At 37.6% G+C, this 24,242-nt stretch overlaps 1 pseudogene; it reads right to left on the reverse strand.

Annotated features, from left to right (window-relative positions):
- Window positions 1-17,439: 17,439 nt before the first annotated feature.
- LOC122477599 lies at window positions 17,440-18,927 on the reverse strand (annotated as a pseudogene).
- Window positions 18,928-24,242: the final 5,315 nt, after the last annotated feature.

The raw sequence follows: 24,242 nt of genomic DNA on the forward strand, positions 1-24,242 counted from the left end.
GTATGTACCTGGACCACTTTCTTATACCACACACAAAAATAAACTCAAAATGGATGAAAGACCTAAATGTAAGACAGGAAGCCATCAAAATCCTTGAAGAGAAAGCAGGCAAAAACTTCTTTGACCTCAGCTGCGGCAACTTCTTACTCAACACGTCTCCAGAGGCAAGGGAAACAAATACAAGAATGAACTATTGGAACATCATTAAAATAAAAAGCTTCTGCAAAGTGAAGGAAACAATCAGCAAAAAGAAAGGCAACCAATGGAATGGAAAAAGATATTTTCAAGTGACATATTGGATAAAGGGTTAGTATCCAAAATCTATAAAGGACTTATCAAACTCAACACTAAAAACCCAATAATCCAGTGAAGAATTGGGCAAAAGACATGAATAGACATTTCTCCAAAGAAGACATCTAGAAGACTAACAGACACACAAAAAGAGGCTCAAAATCACTCACCTTCAGGGAAATACAAATTAAAACCACAATAAGCTACCACCTCACACCTCTCAGAATGGCTCACATTAACAACTCAGGCAACAACAGATGTTGGCGAGAATGTGGAGAAAGAGTATCTCTTTTGCACTGCTGGTAGGAATGCAAACTGATTTAGCCACTCTGGAAAACAGTATGGAGGTTCCTCAAAAAATTGAAAATAGAACTATGCTACAACCCATAAATTGCACTACTAGGTATTTATCCAAGAATACAGGTGTGTTTCGATGGGGCACATGCACCCCGATGTTTATTGCAGCACTATTGACAATAGACAAAGTGTGGAAAGAGCCCAAATGTCCATCGATGGATGAATGAATGAATGGATAAAGAAGATGTGGTGTGTACACACACACACACACACACACACTGGAGTATTACTTGGCCATTAAAAATAATGAAATCTTGGGGCGCCTGGGTGGCGCAGTCGGTTAAGCGTCCGACTTCAGCCAGGTCACGATCTTGCGGTCCGTGAGTTCGAGCCCCGCGTCGGGCTCTGGGCTGATGGCTCAGAGCCTGGAGCCTGTTTCCGATTCTGTGTCTCCCTCTCTCTCTGCCCTTCCCCCATTCATGCTCTGTCTCTCTCTGTCCCAAAAATAAATAAACGTTGAAAAAAAATTAAAAAAAAAATAATGAAATCTTGCCATTTGCAACTATGTGGATGGAACTAGATGGTATTATGCTAAGTGAAATTAGTGAGAAAAAGACTAATTTCACATTCCTTAACTCATATGCAGAGTTTAAGATACAAACCAGATGAACATAAGAGAGGAAGAAAAAATAATATGAAAACAGGGATGGAGATGAAACATAAGAGACTCCTAAATATGGAGAACAAACAGAGGGTTGCTGGAGGGATTGTGGGGAAGTGGATGGGCTAAATGGGTAAGGGGAATTAATGAGTCTACTCCTGAAATTATTGTTGCACTATATGCTAACTAACTTGGGTGTAAATTAAAATAATTAATTAATTAATTTTAAAAAATTCTAGAGGAGATCACACGCAGTAACCTCTTTGATATTAGCTATAGCAACTTCTTACTAGATATGTCTCCTGAGGGAAGAGCAAGAAAATAAAAAATAAGTTTGGGGCTTCATCAAAAGAAGAAGCTTCTGCACAGCAAGGGAAACAGTCAATAAAACTAAAAGGCAACCTCTGGAATGGGAGAATATATTTGCAAATTACATATTTGATAAAAGGTTAGTATCCAAAAATCTATAAGGAACTTATAACACTCAACATCCAAATAACAAAGAATACAATTAAAAATAGGCAGAACACATGAGTAGACATTTTCCAAAGAAGATAAACATATGGCCCATAGGCACAAGAAAAGTTGCTCAACATCTTTGATCATGAGGGAAATACAAATGAAAACTACAATGAGATGTCACCTCACACTTGTCAGAATGGCTACAGTCAACAACACAAGAAACAATAGGTGTTGGTGAGAATGTTGGAAAAGGGGAATCCTCCTGCAGTGTTGATGGGAATGTAAATAGGTTTAGCTACTTTGGAAAACAGTACAGAGGTTCCTTAAAAAGTTAAAAATAGAAGTTCCCTACAATCCAGCAATTGCTCTACTATGTATTTAATGACATAATGAAACTATCTTAATCCAAAGAGATATATGCATCCCAATATTTATAGCAGCCTTATCTACAATAGTTAAATTAGGGAAACAGTCCATGTTTTCACTGACTGATGATTGGATAAAAATGGTAGTACACACACACGCACACAAACACACTCACTGGAATATAACTCAGGCATAAAGAGAAGGAAACCTTGTCATTTTAAATGTGTTTTTTTTAACGTTTATTTATTTTTGAGACAGAGAGAGAGAGACAGAGCATGAATGGGGGAGGAGCAGAGAGAGAGGGAGACACAGAATCGGAAGCAGGCTCCAGGCTGTGAGCCATCAGCCCAGAGCCCCACACGGGGCTCGAACTCACGGACCACGAGATCGCGAGATTGTGACCTGAGCTGAAGTCGGATGCCCAATCAACTGAGCCACCCAGGCGCCCCAGAAACCTTGTCATTTTAAAAGATGTGGATGGAGCTACAGAATATTAGGCTAAGCTAAATAAGTCAGTCAGAAAAAGAAAAATACCATATTATTTCACTTATATGTGGATTTCTAGAAACAAAACAGACAAGAAAACAGACAAAAAGAGTGAGACAAACCAAGAAACAGACTCTTTTTTTTTTTAAACGTTTATTTTTTTGGGGACAGAGAGAGACAGAGCATGAACGGGGGAGGGCCAGAGAGAGAGGGAGACACAGAATCAGAAACAGGCTCCAGGCTCTGAGCCATCAGCCCAGAGCCAACGCGGGGCTCGAACTCACAGGTGCGATATCGTGACCTGGCTGAAGTCGGACGCTTAACCGACTGCGCCACCCAGGCGCCCCATAAACAGACTCTTAACTATAGAGAACAAACTGATGGTTACGAGAGGGGATCTGGGTGTAGGGATGGGTAAATAAGTGATGGAGATTAAGTAGAGCACTTGTAATGAGTACCAGGTGTTGTACTTAATGCTGAATCACTAAATTGTACACCTGAAACCAGTTTTGCAGTGTACTAACTTTAATGTAGTAACAACTTAAAAAATGCAAAATATGATAAAAAATATTTTCAAACCAAATCCAACAATACAGTAAAATATAATTCACCATGATCAGGTGGGATTTATTCCTGGGTTGCAAGAGTGGTTCAATATTCACAGATCAGTCAATGTTATACAGCACATTAATAAAACAAAGGATAAGAACCATATGATCATTTCAAAAGATGCAGAAAAAACACTTGACATATTATAACATACATTTTGGTAAAAATCCTCAACAACATAGGATTAGAATAAACATGCCTCAGTATAATGAAGGCCAGAAATGAAAAAACTCACAACTAATATCATCTTCAATGGGGAAAACAGATATTTTCCTCTACAGTCAGGAATAAGACAAGGATGTGCACTCTCACTACTGTTATTTAACATAGTGCTGAAGTCCTAACCACAACAATCAGACAACAAAAGAAATAAATGTATCTAAATTGGCAAGGAAGAAATAAAACTTTAACTATTTGCAGATGACATGATACTTTTTTAATGTTTATTTACTTATTTTTGAGAGAGAGAGAGAGAGAGAGAGAGAGAAAGAGAGAGAGAGAGAAAGAGAGAGAGAGAGAGAGAGAGAGAGAGACTGAGCAGGGGCGAGGCAGAGCAGGGAGAGAATCCCAGTCAGGCTCTGCCCTGTCAACACAGAGCCCAATGTGGGGCTCAAACTCAAAAACCATGAGATCATGACCTGAACCAATACAGAGAGTTGGAGTTTTAACTGACTAAGCCACCCAGAGACCCTGACATGATACTTTTTATTTAAAAAAAAAAACTGGAAAGACTCCACCCAAACACTTCTAGGAATGATACACAAATTCAGTAACGTCACAGTGTACAAAATCAATTTTTTTAAACCTGTTTCTTTTCTATATATCTATAATGAAGCAGCAGAAACAGAAATGTGGGAACCAATGCCATTTACAATTTTATGAAAACCCATAAAATACTAGGAACGAACCTAAGGCGGGGGGGGGGGGGGACCTGTATTCTGAAAACTGTAAAACACCGATGAAAGAAACTGAACATGACACAAAGAAATGAGAAGACATTCAATGCTTCTGGATTGTAAGAACAGATATTCCTGAAATTTTTATACTACCCAAGGCAATCTAAACATTTGTTGAAATCCCTATCAAAATACCACCAGCATTTTTCACAGAGGTAGCACAAACAACCCTAAAATTTGTACGGAACCACAAAAACCCCTAAATAGCCAAAGGGATATTGAAAAAAGAAAAGCAAATGTGAAGGCATCACAATGTAACTTCAAGTTATATTACAAAGCTCTATTGATCAAAACACGACGCCAATGGCACAAAAATAGAGAGATCAACGGAACAGAATAAAAACCCAGAAATGAACCCACAACTATATGGGCAATTAATCTTTGACAAAATAGGAATCAATATTCACTGAGAAAAAGACAGGTTCTTCAACAAATGGTGTTGGGAAAACTGGACAGTGGCATGCAAAAGAATGAAACTGGACCACTTTTACACATACAGATTAATAAATTCAAAATGGATTAAATACCTAAATTTGAGAACTGAAACCACAAGCATTCTAGGGGTGACTGGGTGGGTCAGTCAGTTCAACATCCGACTTCCACTCAGGTCATGATCTCACAGTTCATGGGTTTGAGCCCCACATTGGGCTCTGTGCTGACAGCTTGGAGCGTGGAGCCTGCTTCACATCCTGTGTCTCCCTATTTCTCTATCCCTGCCCTGATCATGTTCTGTCTCTAACTCTCAAAAATAAATAAAAATTATAAAAATGAAACCATAAAAATTCTAGAGGCTAACACAGGCAGTAACTCCTTTGACATCATCCATAGCAACTTTTTTTCTAGATATGTCTCCTGAGGCAAGGGAAACAAAAGCAAAAATGAACAATTTGGACTTCCATCAAAATTGAAACCTTTTGCATAGTGAAGAAAACAATAAACCAAACTGAAAGTCAACCTATGGAATGGGAGAAGATATTTGCAGAAGACATATCTGATAATTAGTATCTAAAATATATAAGGAACTAACACACCTGCTTAATTATAACACCTATTTAACCCATCCCCCACCCACTTCACCTCTGGTAACCATCAGTTTGTTCTCTATGGTTAAGAGTATTTTTCTTTAAAAAATGTTTAATTACTTATTTTGAGAAAGAGAGAGAGCAGGGGAAGGACAGAGAGAGAGGGAGAGAGAATCCCAAAAGATTCTGTGATGACAATCCAGAGCCCAATGCAGGGCTCAATCCCATAAACCGTGATATCATGACCTGAGTCGAAATCAAGAGTTGGATGCTTAACAGACTGAGCCACCCAGGTGCCCCAAGAGTCGGTTTCTTGGTTTCTCTCTCTCTTTTTTCCCCTTCTTTGCTCATTTGTTTCTCATATTCCACAGATGAGTAAAATCTTATGGTCTTAGTCTTTCTCTGACTTATTTCACTTAGCAGAATACTCTGTAGCCCCATCCATGTCATTGGAAATAAGCAGTGAGTTCTGTACAGAAGTGTTGAATCACTTTATTGTATCTGGAAACTAATATTACACTGCATGTTAATTAATTGAATTTAAATAAAAATTATAAAACTTTTTTAAAAGTAAGCACAAAAGCAGGGTGTGAAATGGTGACTAATAAATCATATCAAACTTCAAAATGACACTTCTAATTTATTATTCTGATTGTGATTACAGTGATCATGAACTAGAGACTTTTCCTTAGTGTTTTCCACTTTTTCCCTTTGATGACCCTGTATTTCTCCTAACAGGTGGTACATTATCATTTAAAACTCCACTTTATTGCTAAAAATAGATTTTCTTTTTGGCCTGAACTGTTTGCTTTGTTTGACTGACTTAGATTAAACAGGAACCATCCAAATGTCAATTTTTACTCCTAACCTTAAAAGGATAAATTATTAGAAACCAGGAAGGTTTCTGAAAATTCCAGCAGGACAAACAATCCATGGATTATCCCATCAATGAGTGTTATTTATGTATGGTGTATATGATTGGTTGGGGTTTATTGGAAAGACCTGTTACTTGAGGAGATAATATCACAAGGGGTTGGAAGATCATGTGTTTCAATCTGTTTCATCTATAGAAAACTCAGTTAAAATTTGTAACAATTCCTCTTATAAATTTAATGTATTTAAAAGTAAGCATATTTTGAATTGGCCTAACCTGGGCCTTGGGTTCCCCAGGCACATTTTTAAAAAATGTTTTTATTTATCTTTGAGACAGAGAGACAGAGCATGAGCAGGGGCGGAGAAGAAAGAGAGGGAGACACTGAATCCAAAGCAGGCTCCAGGCTCTGAGCTGTCAGCACAGAGCCCAACGTGGGCCTCGAACTCACTGAGTGTGAGATCAAGACCTGATCCGAAGTTGGATGCCCAACTGACCGAGCCACCCAGGCGCCACTCCCCCAGCCACATTTTATTAATTTATCCTTATTTGATGGATCATTTTATATTTTAACACATTGGAATGGATTATAGTAAACATCTCCAATCTTGTTTTAGAATGAATTAAAGAATGAATAAATATTAACCATTACCAGTGTCAGCATAAAAATAACTAATATAACTGAAAACAGAAAAAAGAAATAATCCAATTAGAAAGTGAAGAAAATTGGAACAAACATTTCTCCTAAGAAGACATCCAGATGGCCAGCAGACACATGAAATGATGCTCAACATCACTCATCATTATAGAAATACAAATCAAAACTACATTGAGATATCTTCTCACACCTGTCAGAATGGCTAAAATCAACAATACAAGAAACAATAAGTGGTGGCAAGGTTGAGAAGAAAGGAGAACCCTCTTGTACTGTTGGTGGGAATGTAAACTCTTACAGCCAGTATGGAAAAGAGTATGGAGAGCCCTCAAAAACTTCAAAATAGACTACCCTACAGTCCGGTGACCACAGGACTGGGTATTTACCCAAAAAATACAAAAATAGTAATTCAAAGGGATACATGCACCCTTATGTTTATTGCAGCATTATTTACAATAGTCAAATTATGGAAGCAGCCCAGGTATCCTTCAATAGATGAATGGAGAAAGATGTCTGTATATAAACACAATGGAATATCACACATCTATAAAAAAGTACGAAATCTTGCCATTTGCAGCAACATGGATGGAGCTAGAGAGTATAATGCTAAATGAAATGAATCAGTCAGTGAAAGAAAAATACCATTTGATTTCACTCATATGTTGAATTTAAGAAACAAACAAATGAGCAAAGGAAATAATACAGAGAGAGAGAGAAAGACAGAGAAAGAGAAACATAAAAGCAGACTCTTAACTATAGAGCACACAAAGTGATGGTTACCAGAGGGGAGATGTGTGGAGTGTACACTTTAATCCCCATCACCTTAAGTGAATTAGGTGAAGGGGATTAAAGTTTACACTTAAGATGATGAGCTCTGAGTAATATGTAGAACTATTGACTCACTCTATTGTACACACAAAACTAATATAATACTGTATATTAACTATACTGTAATTAAAATTAAAAAAATTAAAAAAGATGTGCATTCTCATGTTTGGGGATGGAATGTTTCATATATATCTAATAGTTCCATCTGGCCTAATGTATGGTTAAAATTTGCTGTTTTCTTAATTATTTTGTCTGCATGATCTATACATTAATATGTTGGCTTATTTTTAATTTTTTAAAATGTATTAATTTATTTGAGAGAGAGAGAGAGAGAGCATGTGAGCAGGGAGGATCAGAGAGAAAGGGGACAGAGGATCTGAAGGGGCCTCTGAGCTAGCAGCAGGGAGCTCAATGAGGGATTTGAACCCATGAACCATGAGACCATGATGTTAGCCAAAGTTGGATGATCAACTGACTGAGCCACCCAGGTGCCCCACCATGATGTTTATTTTTAACATTTTCTGTATATAGAAGTCTATATTAACTTAATGCTTGCTTAGGTTCAAACAAATTCTAAAGCAATACATTTTTTACTTTCCCGTCCACATTTTTATATGATGTCATATTTTACATATTTTTAATTTTGTTTATCCCTTTAATAATTAATATAATTTAATTTTACTATTTTTGTCTTTTAATCTTCATACAAGCTTTCTAAGTGATTAATCTACTACCTTCATGTTGGCTTTTACCAGTAATTTTTTTTTCTTTCATAATTTCCTTATTCTAGTTATGGCCTTTTCTTTTCACTTAAAGAAGTCTCTTTAACATTTTTTTGTAAGACCAGTTTAGTTGTGATGAGCTCTTTAAACCTTTGTTTCTCTGGGAAACTCCATATTTGCTTTAGTTTTGAAATTAACCATGCCAGGTAAAGTACTGTTGGTTGTATATTTTTTTTTTTTTTGCTTCAGCGCTTTGAATATATCATGCCACTGGTTTCTCACCTGCAAAGTTTCTGTTAAAAATCAGCTTATAGCCTTATGGCATTTTCTTTGTATGTAACTGCTTTTATCTTGCTACTTTTAACATTCTGTCTTTATCTTTAATTTTTCCATTTTAATTATTATGTGTTTTCATGTGGACCTTCTTGGGTTTATCTTGTTTGGGTCTCTCTCTGCTTCCTGAATTGGTTGTCTATTTCTTTCCCCATGTTATGGAAGTTTTTAGCTATTATTTTTTTTCAAATAATTCTTCTGTCTCCTTTTATCTATCTGCTTTTGCTGTGACCCCTATAATATGAATGTTATTACACTTGACATCATTGTAGAATGTCAATTGTTGTAGAATTAATTTTTAATTTCTACATTTTTACTGTTAATTTTTGTTACTTTCCTCCACTTTATCTTCCAGATCACTGATTTATTCCTTTGTATCCTATAATCTGCCTTTGATTTTCCTCTAGTATATTTTAAATTTCCAATTATTATATACTTCTGCTTTGACTGGTTCTTTTTTTTATCTTTTATTTTTCTTTCTTAAGTTCTCACTGACATAATTCACTCTTCTCTCAAGTCAAGTGAGTATTTTTATGACCATTACTTCAAACTCTTTTTCAGGTATATTGCAGATCTTTATTTTGTTTAGTTTGTTTGGGGAGAGGAGGTGTGTGTTTCTCTTCTTTCATTTGGATATTTTTCCTTATTCTCCTTATTTTGTCTGACCCTTGGGATTTGTTAGTGTGTATTAGGTAGGTCAGCTACATCTCCTTGTCTTAAAAGTAGTGACCATATATAGAAAGTTGTCCTGGATACCAACTAGTGCAATCTACCTTGGTCACCAGCACCAAGCACTTTAGAATTGTCTTCTGTGTGCGTTGCATGCGCTGTCCCATTGTGTCTAGGCAATGACTGCTGTGGGCATTCTGGTGGGTGATGCTAGTCTTTAGCCCAGCTACCTGCAAAGATCAGCCATTACTGCTATGGGTGCATTGGTGGGCAGGGCCTACCCCTGGCATACCTGAGAAGCCTTCCTTAATCTACTATGGGTGTTCTGGTGGAGAAGGCCAGCCTTCAGTCCAGCTGTCTATAATAACACACCTCTATTGCTATGGTTGCACTGCTGAGAATGACTTTGCCCTTAGCATGGGTAACTGAAAGGTCCAGCTCGAGCTACTGCAAGCACACTTGTGGTTGGGGCCAGCACCCAGTGCAGCTGATTGAGAGACCTGGCTGTAGCTACTGTGTGCATGCTGATCTATGGGGCTAGCTCCTCCATTCCTTTCCAGGGCAGAAGTCACTCTGGAAGGGTGCCAGTTCTGGCCTGGGCTGTCTGCTCAGTCTGGCAGAGTGGTAATCACTCTGGAGAAATACCAGCTCCAACTGAGGCTGCCTGCCAGATATGGTGGAGTGGGAGCTGTTTTGGAGGTGTGACTACTGGGGTGGGTGGGTTGGGTGGGGCAGGCCCACAAGGGAACACTTGGTCAGGATAAGCTGTGCTAGCAAAGTAGATGGAGAGTTTCAGAACTGCTTCCCCATGTGTCCAGTCAGGAAGACTGAAAGAGAGCAATAAAAATGACATCTACCAGCAATACTATTCTTAAAGCAAACTCCTGCAGATCTCTGCCCCTCTAACACACTTGCTAAAATTAGTCAAATAAATATCCTTCATATATACCCTTTGCACTTTTCAAACAGCTGCTTCTGTGGTGGATCTCAGGCCAAGTGACATAGTGCATTGGCCCTTGAAGAACAGAGACTCAGTTTTTCTTTTAAATTTTTAAATGTATATTCATGAGGGAGAGAGAGAGAGAGGCAGAGAGAGACAGAGACAGAGACAGAGAAAGACAGAGAGAAAGGAGCAAGAGAACAAGGGAGGGACAGAGAGAGGGAAGCAGATCTGAGGTGGGCTCTGTGCTAACAGCAGAGGGGCTCGAATTCACTAACCACGAGATTATGACCTGAGCTTAAAGCCAGAGGCTTAACCAACTGAGCCACCCAGGCACCCCAGAAACTCAAATTTTTTTCATAGCCTTCTAGCTCTCTCAGAGTTAAACCTCACTGATTTTCACAGCTCCCAGAGCTAATCCCTGACAATTTTCAGAATCAGATATAGGGGCTCATCTTTCTGATGCAGATCCCCAGGGTTTGGGTGCCTGATATGGGGCTTGATTCCCTCAATTATCAGAGAACTTCTCCATGCCTATGATATCCTTCCCACTTGTGGGTCACCAGCATGATGAGTTTGGTTCTTTACTGTGTCTCTTCCCCTCCCACTATTCCCTATGTGACCTTGTCTTTATGACTTTAGCTGTACAAGATATGCTTTGCCAGTCTCAGGTTATTTTCAGAGTGAGTTGCATTGCATGTAATTTTTGTCTTGGTTTGTCCATGGGAAGAGATGAGCTCAGTGTCCTCCTACTCTGCTATCTTTCTCTCTCCATATCTATTTTTAAATTTTAAAATTTTAACTATTGAACTATGAAACGAGAATAAAAAGTCAATATTTTCTAGTTATTTTCTGGATTTGATGCCAATTTTCCAATAGAATTCCAAAAATAATAAGAACCAAATTCTCAATTTGAGCTAGATGAACTTGATATAAGTTCCCTACCAGCTCTAAAGTGCTATGGTTTTGTGACGTGTCAAGGATTTAAAAAAAATGTTTCACTCTTTTATTATTTCTCATTTGCTTGGATCTATAAAAAAGAGTCAAGTGGTTCAAACACATAAAAATATATAATTTTCCCACAATGACCCCATCTACATATTGGTTAAAAAGAGCTATAGTATAGGTGTTTAACTAAAAGGGTAGGTGATTTTTAAAAAGATTTGTATAATTTATTCACTCTAAATAAGATAACTTTTTAAAATATAATTTGTTGTCTAATTGGCTAACATACAGTGTGTAAAGTGTGTTCTTTGTTTTTGGGGTAGATTCCCATGGTTCATCCCTTACATACAACACCCAGTGCTTATCCCAACAAATGCCCTCCTCAATGCCATCATCTATTTTCCCCTCTCCTCCACCCACATACCCACCCTCAGTTTTTTCCCTGTATTTAAAAGTCTCTTGTGGTTTGCCTCCCTCCCTCTCTGTGTGTAACTATTTTTCCCCTTACTTTTCCCCATAGTCTTCTGTTAAGTTTCTCAAGATCCACATATGAGTGAAAACATATATCTGTCCTTCCCTGACTGACTTATTTCATTCAGCATAATACCTTCCAGTTCCATCCACGTTGCTGAAAATGGCATGATTTCATTCTATCTGAAATATATCAATGAAGCTTTTCTCTGAGTAGAGCTCTTTCCCTTACTGCACAATTATCAACAACATTTTGACATTTGTTTTACATCCCTTTATAAAATATTTCAATTAAGTCTTTATATCATAGTTGTGAAAACACAATGAAAAACTTTATAGGAAAAATAAGAAGACTCACAATTAATTCATTTAACTGTCTAAATTTCTGAATTTGAGTCTCTAAAGTTATTGAGAAAAAAATGCTCTTTTTTTAAATATGAAATTTATTGTCAAATTGGTTTCCATACAACACCCAGTGCTCATCCCAACAGGTACCCTCAATACCCATTACCCACCCTCCTGTCCCTCCCACCCCCAAACCCTTAGTTTGTTCTCAGTTTTTAAGAGTCTCTTATGTTTTGGCTCTGTCAACTTTTTTTTTCTTCCCCTCCCCCATGGTCTTCTGTTAAGTTTCTCAGGATCCACATAACAGTGAAAACATGATATCATTCTCTGTATGACTTATTTCACTTAGCATAACACTCCAGTTCCATCCACGTTGCTACAAAAGGCCATATTTCATTCTTTCTCATTGCCAAGTAGTATTCCGTTGTGCATATAGACCACAGTTTCTTTATCCATTCATCAGGTGATGGACATTTAGGCTCTTTCCATAATTTGCCTATTGTTGAAAGTGCTGCTATAAACATTGGGGTACAAGTGCTCTTTTGCATCAGTACTCTTGTATCCCTTGGGTGAATTCCTAGCAGTGCTATTGCTGGGTCATAGGGTAGGTCTATTTTTAATTTTTTGAGGAACTTCCACACTGTTTTCCAGAGCAGCTGCACCAGTTTGTATTCCCACCAATAGTGCAAGAGGGTTCCCGTTTCTCCACATCCTCTCCAGCATCTATAGTCTCCCTATTTGTTCATTTTAGCCACTGTGACTGCCGTGAGGTGGTATCTAGGTTTTGATTTGTATTTCCATGATGAGGAGCGACGTTCAGAATCTTTTCAGGTGCCTGTTGGCCATCTGGATGTCTTCTTTAGAGAAGTGTCTATTCACGTCTTCTGCCCATTTCTTCGCTGGATTATTCGTTTTTCAGGTGTGGAGTCTGGTGAGTTCTTTATAGATTTTGGATACTAGCCCTTTTTCCAATAAGTCATTTGCAAATATCTTTTCCCATTCTATTGGTTGCCTTTTAGTTTTGTTGATTGTTTCCTTAGCAGTGCAGAAGCTTTATATCTTGATAAGATCCCAATAATTCATTGTTGCTTTTAATTCCCTTGCCTTTGGAGATGTGTCAAGTAAGAAATTGCTGCGGCTGAGGTCAGAGAGTTTTTTTTCCTGCTTTCTCCTCTAGGGATTCATGGATTGGAAGATTAAATATTGTTAAAATGTCAATACTACCCAAAGGTATCTACACATTCAATGCAATCCCAATCAAAATTGCACCAGCATTCTTCTTGAAGTTAGAACAAGCAATCCTAAAATTCATATGGAACCACAAAAGACCCTGAATAGCCAAAGTAATATTGAAGAAGAAGACCAAAAGCGGGAGGCATCACAATCCCAGACTTTACCCTCTACTACAAAGCTGTAATCATCAAGACAGCATGGTATTGGCACAAAAACAGACACATGAACTAATGGAATAGAATAGAGACTCCAGAATTGGACCCACAAAATTATGGCCACCTAATCTTTGACAAAGCATCAAAGAATATCCAATGGAAAAAAGACAGTCTCTCTAACAAATGGTGCTGGGAGAACTAGACAGCAACATGCAGAAGAATGAAACTAGACCACTTTCTTACACCATTCACAAAAATAAACTCAAAATGGATAAAGAACCTGAATGTGAGACAGGAAACCATCAAAAGGCTCTTTTAAAAAAAATATGAAAAAATCAAGATGAAAACAAATGTATGTGTTTTTACAAACGCATGTTTTAGGCCCCTCATTCAAATGGGATTAATAATGAAAAGTTATACAAGCCAAAAATACGAAGCATTTGATAACAACAACATATATAAAGGGCTGTGTGTCAGAAAACCTGGCCTGAGATTCTTAGCATTTTCATTAGTTTGCTGAATAAATTATTTACCTTCTCTGGAACTTAAGTTGTTTACTGTTAAATAAAGTGTTTTCTTATTTTTTTAATGTTCATTTATTTTTTAGAGAGAGACAGAGCATGAACATGGGAGGGGAAGATAGAGAGTGAGACACAGAATCCAAAGCAGGCTCCAGGTTCCAAGCTGTCAGCCCAGAGCACAACGTGGGGCTTGGACCCACAAACCGTGAGATCATGAACTGAGATGAAGATGGATGCTTAACCTACTGAGCCACCCAGGCACCCCAAAATGAAGTGTTAAATTCTCTTAAATCACTAGGATTCTATTAAATTCATATAAAGTTTAAAAAGCCTCGGGAAGAGCTTAGATACAATAATAGATGGTGGACCATAGGAATTTCTAAAAGACTTTGAAGATTTTTGAGAGTTCTTTTTTTTTGAGAGAGAGAGAGAAAGCAGGGGAGGGGAAAAGGGAGAAGAAGAGATAGAGTCTTAAGCAAGCTCCACACCCATAATGGACCCTGACATGGGGCTTGATCTCATGACCATGAGTTCTTGACCTGAGCCAAAATCAATAGTCAGACACTCAACTGACTGAGCCACCCAGGCACACCAAGAGATATTTCTAATAACTTAACTATGACATAATGGAAAATATCTACTGTACTTTCTTACAAAAATTTTTGGTGCCTCTGACAGGGACAAAACAGTAAGTGGAAAGGATAGTGTCATAACCCAACACAACCATGCTTAGGATCTCACAATATTTATTTTTAAGTCTGGAGAGAAGTTCCTTTACGTGAACCACAATTTGGACAATGTGGGAGCTTGTTATATTTTCCATCTGTGTAAAAATAAACTAATATCAGTTGGTGATTAGACATATCAGGTACACTGTGAAGGCAGCTATTTATTTATTTACTTATTTATTTATTATTTGGAAGCAGTATGCTTCTAAATGCTAAAATTCCAATGTTATGATTAGAACCATTAAAAGAAACAGGTAAATGCACTGACCTAGCCATATTTTAAAATGGAATCTCAGGAGCGCCTGGGTGGCTCAGTTAGTTAAGCATCCAACTTCAGCTCTGGTCATGATCTCGTATTTGTGAGTTTGAGCTCTGTGTCGGGCTCTGGGCTGACAGCCCAGAGGCTGGAGCCTGCTTCAGGCTGTGCCTCCCCTTTCTCTTCCCCTCCCCCACTTGCGCTCTGTCTCTTTCTCTCACTCTCTCTCAAAATTAAAATAACCATTAAAAATAAATAACTAAAACGTAATCTCAAACATAATAATTCACCACACATGACTTGCATTGTTTTCTTTTACAATTATTAACTTTATGTATGATATAGATTTTAGAAAAAACAAAAAAGCTTGAGTTTTGGTGACTACATCCATAAATTTTAAAATAGTAATAATGTCTATTGTCTTTTCCCTAAATCTAGATTCCATTTAAAGTGAATTACCTCCAAAGTCAACCATTAAAATCAGTATCTCCATTGTAAGCCTGTTTATCCTCCAAAGAAGAGCTAAATCCAAGTGTTTTGTGAATAATGCAAAAGTTAAGCATTTAGCATCTAAATTCTATTTTATACAATGAAATAACACTTAGTTTTTATTGTGACTAGTACTGTTTATGGCAGCACCAAATGACAAAAGCCTATGTGGTTTAGCCTCACTTTATCCCATTAGTCATTCCCAGTAAGCTCTATGAAAATTGTTTATGTTGAATCATGCTGCTTTTTTTTTAATCTTTCAAAACTCTATTTTAGCACAGAGTAAATTCTCCCACACAGCATCTAAAAAATTTAGTCAAATGAAAAATCAACATGTGAAGGATTTCATCAAATGAACAATCAATCCACAAAGATTTGTACACATTTGAAAACAGCATATTAAGAATATACTGTAGTGCTCATTTCATTGGGAATTTCCTTTATTTCTTTTTTTTTTTTAATTTCCTTTACTTCTAACAACTGTTTTGCCAGATTACTGTGGAGTTTCCACGGCCTGGTGGTGCTTAAGCTATCAAATTTTGTATTTAAATGTTTAGAAAGTCCTAAATTACAGTGTACTGGTGCAGCTATAAAAGTTATATAAAAGTAAATACTCGTAGGCTTGTCAGTCATCAGTCGTGGTAGCTTGGGCTATAGGGAGAAAAAAAACAATAGTAAAATACTGAATTCTTCACTCTCGATGGAAGGAAATGAAGGTCATGGCTTTGTGAAGGTTAAAATTAAACATTTCAGGTGTGTTAATGACCACCATTTTTAACGTTCATTCCTGTAGTTAACAATCACAGTATCAGTAGAATATCGTACTAGACAACTGTCAATTATAGACTGGTGTTAGCTAAATGAACCTGGAAGGGATCTTTCAAGTTTATTTTACAATGCTTTTTCAGATTATTTGGAGTTAGTTGTGTTTGGTTCTATCTTAGAGTTAACAGCAGAAAAAAGCCCACCTGGGGGATGAGTGCATATGTCAAATAAACTGATGGTTTAATTACTGGATTTTTAGAAACTAAAAATGCAATAAACAGACCTGTGAAAGCCCAAGTTAAAATAGATAATATTAGTTTCTCTCTTAAAACATATTTTTTTCTTTTATGTCACATTTGCTCATGAAATGATTGGTCAGCTTCCTTGAATTTTATTTTAGATGGCAATTTATTGAAATACTTCTATCTGGGGGTGCCTGGGTGGCGCAGTCAGTTAAGCGTCCGACTTCAGCCAGGTCACGATCTCGCTGTCCATGAGTTCGAGCCCCACATCAGGCTCTGGGCTGATGGCTCAGAGCCTGGAGCCTGTTTCCGATTCTGTGTCTCCCTCTCTCTCTGCCCCTCCCCGATTCATGCTCTGTCTCTCTCTGTCCCCAAAAAAATAAATAAACTTAAAAAAAAAAAGAAATACTTCTATCTGGAGGAAAATATTTCATTGGAATATAATGATGTCAAACTACAGAGTCTGTTCTTAGAGATACCAAAAATCAGTTGAAAAAACAAAACTTCAGTGAACACATTAATTTGATCTAAGCAATGATAAAGAATTCATTGATTCATTATTTCATTAATATTGGTTTTGAAAGAAATCAACTAAATTTTGTTGTGTGTTTTCTGTAGAATAAATTTTAGTGTATCTTCACTTAAGACAAAGACATTCCTGCAAGGAAGCATAAAATGTCATGTTATTTCATTTAATTCAATGTTTTTTTTTTAACACTGATGGTACTAAATCATAAAGTTCTTGAAGTCTGTGTGCAACTGCTTATATAATCCTTTGTGTTCTTACCACCACTCCTGAAACTGTCCTTGTTTTGTTACCAAAATATAAGAAAGTTACTGAACTTTTGTACTTTGTGCTTATTCTATTACTTTTATGGGGGAAGGGATTGTAAGAGCCATCTGTGACTTTATTTGGAAAAATACACTTGAATTGGTTTTTATTTGGAGGCATGGGCAAGAGGGAGAACCCAGGGCAATAGACTCCCCACAAGGGTAGGCTGAGGACTGGGGTTGAGCCTCAGGCAAGTCTCCTGTTCCTGACATTCCCTTGCACAAATGCTTCCCCCAAAGGCTCTATGTCAGACACAGAAATAGAGAGGCTGGGAGACCACTGTAGTTGTTCACTTTGTCAGGATATCAAACGATTTGGACACCAGCTTCCCATCATGGGTTTTGATCTTCTTCACAACCACAGCCCTGGAGGAACTGAAATGGCTGAAGGAACTGGAGCCCCCACCAGAGCTGAAGCTGAACTGGAAGGAGCTCAGGCCATAGTTGAGTCCAGGGCTTGTGAGGCTCCCAAAGGCCAAGCTCGGCCTGAGTAGTGGTGGTCTTAGTATCAACACTCATTTTCTGCATTTTAGATGCCAGCTGGCTTTCCCTACCCTCAACAAATTTGTGGTATATGTCAATCTTGATGCACAGGGCCAGCTTTATGCTCATGAACCCCTGGTGCTAGCACAGCTGTGATGCTATGTCTTGCTTGACTCACTGCAGGGAGGCCTCCAGCTTCTCTAGCTTGACAATGGTGTCCTTAACGGCTAGCTCCCCGTGATGATCAGCATCAGTGAGGGTGACCTTCATGGAAGACCTCTGGCCTTGGAGGCCCTCCATCTCAGCCTGGAGTCAGCAGATGGATGTTCCAGTTCATCTCGGAAATCTCCATCTTCCTGTGACAGAGGTCATACCCGTTCTCCCCAGTCAATGTCTGCAGCTCCATATATTAGATCTCGTACATGGTCTCCGCCTCAACCTAACTGTGGTTGGCAATCTCCTTTTACTGGTGCTTGATCCCAGTGATGATGCTGTCCAGGTCCAAGGACCAGCTGCTGTCCATGTACAGTAATATGAACATGTCCAAGATCTGGGACTGCAGCTCACAGATCTCCTTTTCATAAAGCTGTCTTAAGAAGCTGATCTCCTTGGTCGGCCCTCCCAGGCAGGATTCCAGCTCTACCTTATTCATGTAAGCTTTGTCTACATCCTTCTTGGTGAGGACAAAGTCATTCTCCATGTCTTCATACTCTTTGATCTCCTTCTCCTACTTATTCTTGAAGTTCTCCACCAGCCCTTGCATGTTGTCAAGCTCCACCTCCAGCTTCAGCTTCTCCTGGCTCAGTGTATCCAGCTGCCACCAAAGGTTGTTGATGTAGCTTTCAAACATATTGTTCATGTTGTTCTGAGCTGTTTCTTGCTACTGAAGGAGGCTACACTTGGTTTCCAGAATGTTTTTCTGCTACTCCAGCTGCCACATCTTGTCAACAAAGTAGGAAAACTTGTCCAGGGTCTTGATATGCTCCTTCTCCTAGGTGTGCACAACCTGGAGGTTGGGGCCCACTTCCAGCTTAATGGGGCTCAGCAGCCTTTGGTTCCCTGAGATAACTGTGATGTTTTCCATACTTCCAGCCCTGCCATAGCCCCTGGAAATAATTCATGCTGGCATCCAGGCTACCCCTGAATTTGCTTCTACTGCCCAACTGTGATAAGGTCATGGAGTTGATGCAGGAACCAGGCATGCTCATATATGAGTGGCTTCTGAAAGCCTGGGGGCTGAAAGTGGACACTCGGTAAGACCTCTGGGTCACCATGATGGACATGGTGAAGGCTGGAGTGGAAATGAGTAAGCTTAACCTGACAGGGGTTCTAGAAGAAGCTGAGAAGCTGCTTTTAGGTGGAGACCTATTCTATTTTTATATTCTAAGTAGCTTTAACACACTAAGCAAAACAATATACATGGGCATAAATGCACCTATTTTTCATCTTTGCATCATTTATGGACTATCTCTATCTTTATCAGTCTCTAATACATTAATGAAAACTGCAAAAGCAGACACCTGACATCTTAGTGAGTGATGGAAAATAGAATAAAAACAAGATGTCATCATGTGTGGACAAAGGAGAGCCAGCATAATATACAGGCAGGAATATTAGCGTGTAATCAAAATATAAGGACTGTCAATAGTTTAGTTAAGCTATTCCATGGTATTGCTACCTCAGCCTCCATTTTGTTAGATCAAGCAGCCTGAAGGATTCAAGAACTTTAAATCGACACTAGCCACATCATATAAGTGCATGACCTAGAGAGCAGCCCACAGTCACAAGCAAATGTGAGTTCCTGAAATGACTTTGCCAACAACACTTGTCATCAAGTACCTTCAACCTCCAGTGCTTTTATGCCTTATGTGACCCCTAGATAAGACCTTCATTGGGCTTAATAAAGCTCCACTTTTTAGTAGGAACTGACCAATCTGCTCTAGCCCAGGAAACGCAAAACAGTCCACCCACAGACTCTAATAAAAGCATGTTCCCCAGGTCTTGCCCTTTTTTTTTTGTCTTTACCCTGCACCGATCTCTCTGTCCCTTGAGTTGTGCCAAGTACTTTCTCCAGGACTTATGAGGAACAGATTTCTCTGTTTCAATGTCTTGTGTCTGTTGTTGAACCCGGGCTTACCACCCAGCGCCCTGTGCTTCAGTTTCATAAAGTCATAACGATGGCCTAGTTTCATCTGTGATTCTGAGAAAAGCCCTTCATTAATAATGGAGTTTCCCAAACTTTCTCAGTTCATGGCACCTCAGTGTGTTAGTAATTTTGTCATGGTACTCTTAGACCAACAGAAACATCTAACATTCCTGTTTATGAAGTAATTAGGTCTAAGCAACATACTATATACCCTAATAACTTAGCTCTATTGGGGGAAAAAACAGCATACAAATGAGAACCTGTGTGGTTCAGTCTGTTAAGTATCCAACTATTGATTTTGGTTCAGGTTATGATCTTGTGGCTCATGAGTTCAAACCCTGCATCCAGCTGTGTGTTGACAGTGCAGAACCTGCTTAGGATTCTCTCTCTCTCTCTCTGTGTCCCACCTCCTCTCTCTCTCAAAAACAAATACATAAATCTTTAAAAAACAATATGCATGAATGGAAATAAAAACCAATATTTATATTTCATTTGTATACAACAATAATTGCTTGCTAGTAAAATGAGTCTGACTATTACAATTTCTTAAGCCCTGGAATTAGATTTTACACCACCATTCTCATTACCTATTCCACATTAAATTTCATACAGTACTTGCTTTTTTATCACAATTGCCATAAACCCAACTTATAATGATATGATCATCAAAAATAATGTATTGATATTAAATGTTGACACTGTGAATTACCTCAGTGTTGAATATTACTGTTTCCCTTGAAAATTTAAATTATCCCATGGTACCCCTGTGAGTTTGCTCTGGTGCCCCAGAGCATTCAGTGCACTGTGATATATGTTCTACCTATTTTATAGCATTATTGTGAGGATCAAGTTAAATAATGGATATGAAATTACTTTAAAAAAACTGTAAAATATTGAAGTATAAAGGATTTTTATCATGGGAGACATCCATAGCTTTCTCTAAACAAAGAACAATCACAAATTTTAGAACCATCTACATGATGAGATAAGGGAGGAGTCACAGCCATCTTTAGTTAGTTTTATTAGATAGACCATTTTGTGCATTAGCACTACTGAATATACATACTTTTAAACTAGATAACATTTTACCCCTTTCTGTATAACTTGTGTCACTAATAATTTACTTTCTAGTTATGTCTAAGAGATAAATGATTGGATAAATGTAGCCTGTTCTATTTATCGTACACTCCACTGGCAGGTTAATGAATAAATCAATGAGTGATATCACTATCAGCCACTTATGGCAATTATTGACTCACTGTTAGGTAGTTCATAAGCACAAATTATGAATACCTATTTGACACAATATACTATATTAGATTCTTTGATTAATTTAGTTTTCATCTCTGTACACAGAGTTGTCAAATAACAGAAATAATCATTAAAAGGAAATAGAATGATTATGAACAATGTTTGTTAATAGCCATCATTTACTCCATCCCGTGTGGGGCTCTGTGCTGACAGCTCAGAGCCTGGTGCCTGCTTCAGATTCTGGGTCTCCCTCTCTCTCTCTCTGCCCCTCTCCCCTCGTGCTCTGTCTCACTCTGTGTCTCAAAAATAAACATTAAAAAAATTGTAAACAAATAAAAAAAGAAAGTATTTCAAAGGAATTTCTATGAAACCCACCCTGAGAAAACTTTGTTATTATTTCTAGAGAGAAAGAAAGAAAGAAAGAAAGAAGAAAGAAAGAAAATTCCAGTTACTAATTTAGTCTATTCTTGACTCAGAGAACAATATGCCCCCTTATTCAGAAGTCTGTCATATTGTATCTCAAGTTTTACATGTGTAAAACATGTATAATTCTATTTGCACCTCCTTTCTTGTCTCCCATTAATCTTATGTTATTAAAAAGAAAATGGCTGCTGGGAGCACTCAGTTCCTTGAGAAAGAATTACACAACTAGAAAATCTTATAGTCAGGCCTTATGCTGAGTTAAAAGCTACAGGAATAACTATAGGAACATAATATCAGTGTCACCTCTGGTAGGTATAAAGTCACTTTTTCTGAAAGATGCTGCATTTAAACTAAAAGAAATTGAATTGGTCCTCACCAAGTTGTGAAGTTACATATTGCTTCGTTTCTCATATCCCATGCCACTCTCATTTCCATACTCTTGAGCCCACTAGAACCAACCTTGGAAGTATCTGATTAAAAATTTCCCACTTGAAAGTGATCAATCACACGCGCGCACACACACACACACACACACGCACGAATGCATGCACACCTTGGGCTTTTGCCTAGTTAGTCTATCTCAGGCAATTTCTCTTCTTTTTAATGTGTATTTATTTATTTTGAGAGCTAGAGAGAATTCAAGTGGGGGAGGGGCAGAGAGAGAGGGAGAGAAAGAATCCCAAGCAGGCTCCTCACTGACAGCCCAGAGCTTGATGGGGGGCTCCATCTTATAAACCGCCTGATTGTGACCTGAGCTGAAATCGAGTTGGATGCTCAACCCACTGAGCAACCCAGGAAACCCTCAGCAATTTCTAACTATTACATAATTAGCTGGATTTGTTTAAATCCTTTCCCTTCATTCTAAAATTCTCTCTCTCCTTATTTTCATTATGTTTGTGACAGATTAGTACAGAGAATGGAACACAGGTTTTGTAGTCAGATGGTTTAGGTTATATAACTCTTAGCTCTGCTTTTCACTATTGGGTACCCTTGGACAAGTTACTTAACCTGTCTTTCAGTTTTAGTATCCTCATATAAAAAATTAGTAAACTAAGACTCCCTTCATTGAATAATTGTGAAGATTAAAGGAGACTATTATAAAAAATACCTAGCACAGTGCTTGACAAATGATATGTATTTCATAAGTGCCCCTATTAATTATGATTCAAAAAGGACCCTAACTGTAATTATAAACAATATGAATAGTTAAAATTATACTCCCATCTGAAGGAAAAACAAAACATTGAGTTTTAAACTGAAATTAACAATACAAAATTATCACCAACTTCCAGAATCTTTGTAATTTCCCAGAAAATGCTTTAAAATCTGGATAAAATAATTTCAGATTTCTCTATTCTACTATAATAATCACCTTTTCCTTTTAAAACAGCTAGGATTTATATATGAATAAATATTAATAAAATTCTTATTTTTAAGTTTCTTAGATTTTTCTGTTTAATTCCTAGCATTGGTCCCCATTATCTTCTCCCATTTTTTTTTATTTTACTATTACACATGTACACAATTTAATGTACTTGTGGATCACACATGGATTTCAGAAAATATCTGGTTTATTAACTTGGAACTACCCAGGCACCATGTATTTTTTGAATTATAAGGGAGTCACATTATTCTTATATACAGGCAACATTCTATTTTTTCAATTTTTTTCTTTCCAAGATTTTATTTAAATTCAAGTTAGTGTAGTATTGGTTTCAGGAGTAGAATTTAGTGATTTATCACTTACATATAACCCCCAGGGTTCATCACAACAAATGCCCTCCTTAATGTTCATCACCCATTTAGCCCATCCACCTCCCCTCCAGCAACCCTCAGTTTGTTTTCTATAGTTAAGAGTCTCTTATGATTTGCCCCCTCTCTGTTTTTATCTTATTTTTTCTTCCCTTCTTCTATTCTCATCTTTTTTGTTTCTTAAATTCCACATATGAGTGAAATCATACAGTATTTTTCTTTCTCTGAGTGACATTTTGCTTAGCCTAAGACACTCTAGTTCCATCCACGTTGTTTCAAATGGCAAGATTTCCTTCTTTTTGATTGGCAAGTAATATCTCATTGTATATATACACTACATCTTCCTTATCCATTCCTCGGTTGATGGATATTTGGGCTCTTTTCATAATTTGGCTATTGTTGATAGTGCTGCTACAAACATTAGGGTACATGTGCCCTTTCAAATCAGTATTTTGTATCCTTTGGATAAACACCTAGTAGTGAAATTGCTGGGCCGTAGGGTAGTTCTATCTTTCACTTTCTGAGTTAAAGTTCTATCTTTAACTTTCTTTAACACTGTTTTCCAGAGTGGCTGCACCAGTTTGCTTTTCCATCAGCAACACAAAAGAGTTTCCCTTTCTCTGCATCCTCACCAACATATGTTGGTTCCTAAGTTGTTAATTTTGTCCATTCTGACAGATGTGAGATGGTATCTAATTGTGGTTTTGATTTTTATTTCGCTGATGATGAGTGATGCTGAGCATTTTTTCATGTGTCTGTTAGCCATTTGTATGTCTTAGGAGAAGTGTTTCTTCATGTCTTCTGCCAATTTCTTAATTGGGTTGTTTGTCTTTTGGGTGTTGATTTTGATAGATTCTTTATAAATTGTGGATACTAACCCTTTATCTGATATGTCAGATATTTGCAAATATTTTTTTCTATTCTGTAGGTTGCCAAACAATTATGAAAGAAATTGAAAAAGACAAAAGAAAAGAAAACATTGAAAAAACATGGAAATGCTCTTGGATTTGGAGAACATATACTGTTATAATATCTATA

This window comes from Prionailurus bengalensis, chromosome X (genome assembly GCF_016509475.1).
Source record: "Prionailurus bengalensis isolate Pbe53 chromosome X, Fcat_Pben_1.1_paternal_pri, whole genome shotgun sequence".
NCBI lineage: Eukaryota > Metazoa > Chordata > Mammalia > Carnivora > Felidae > Prionailurus > Prionailurus bengalensis.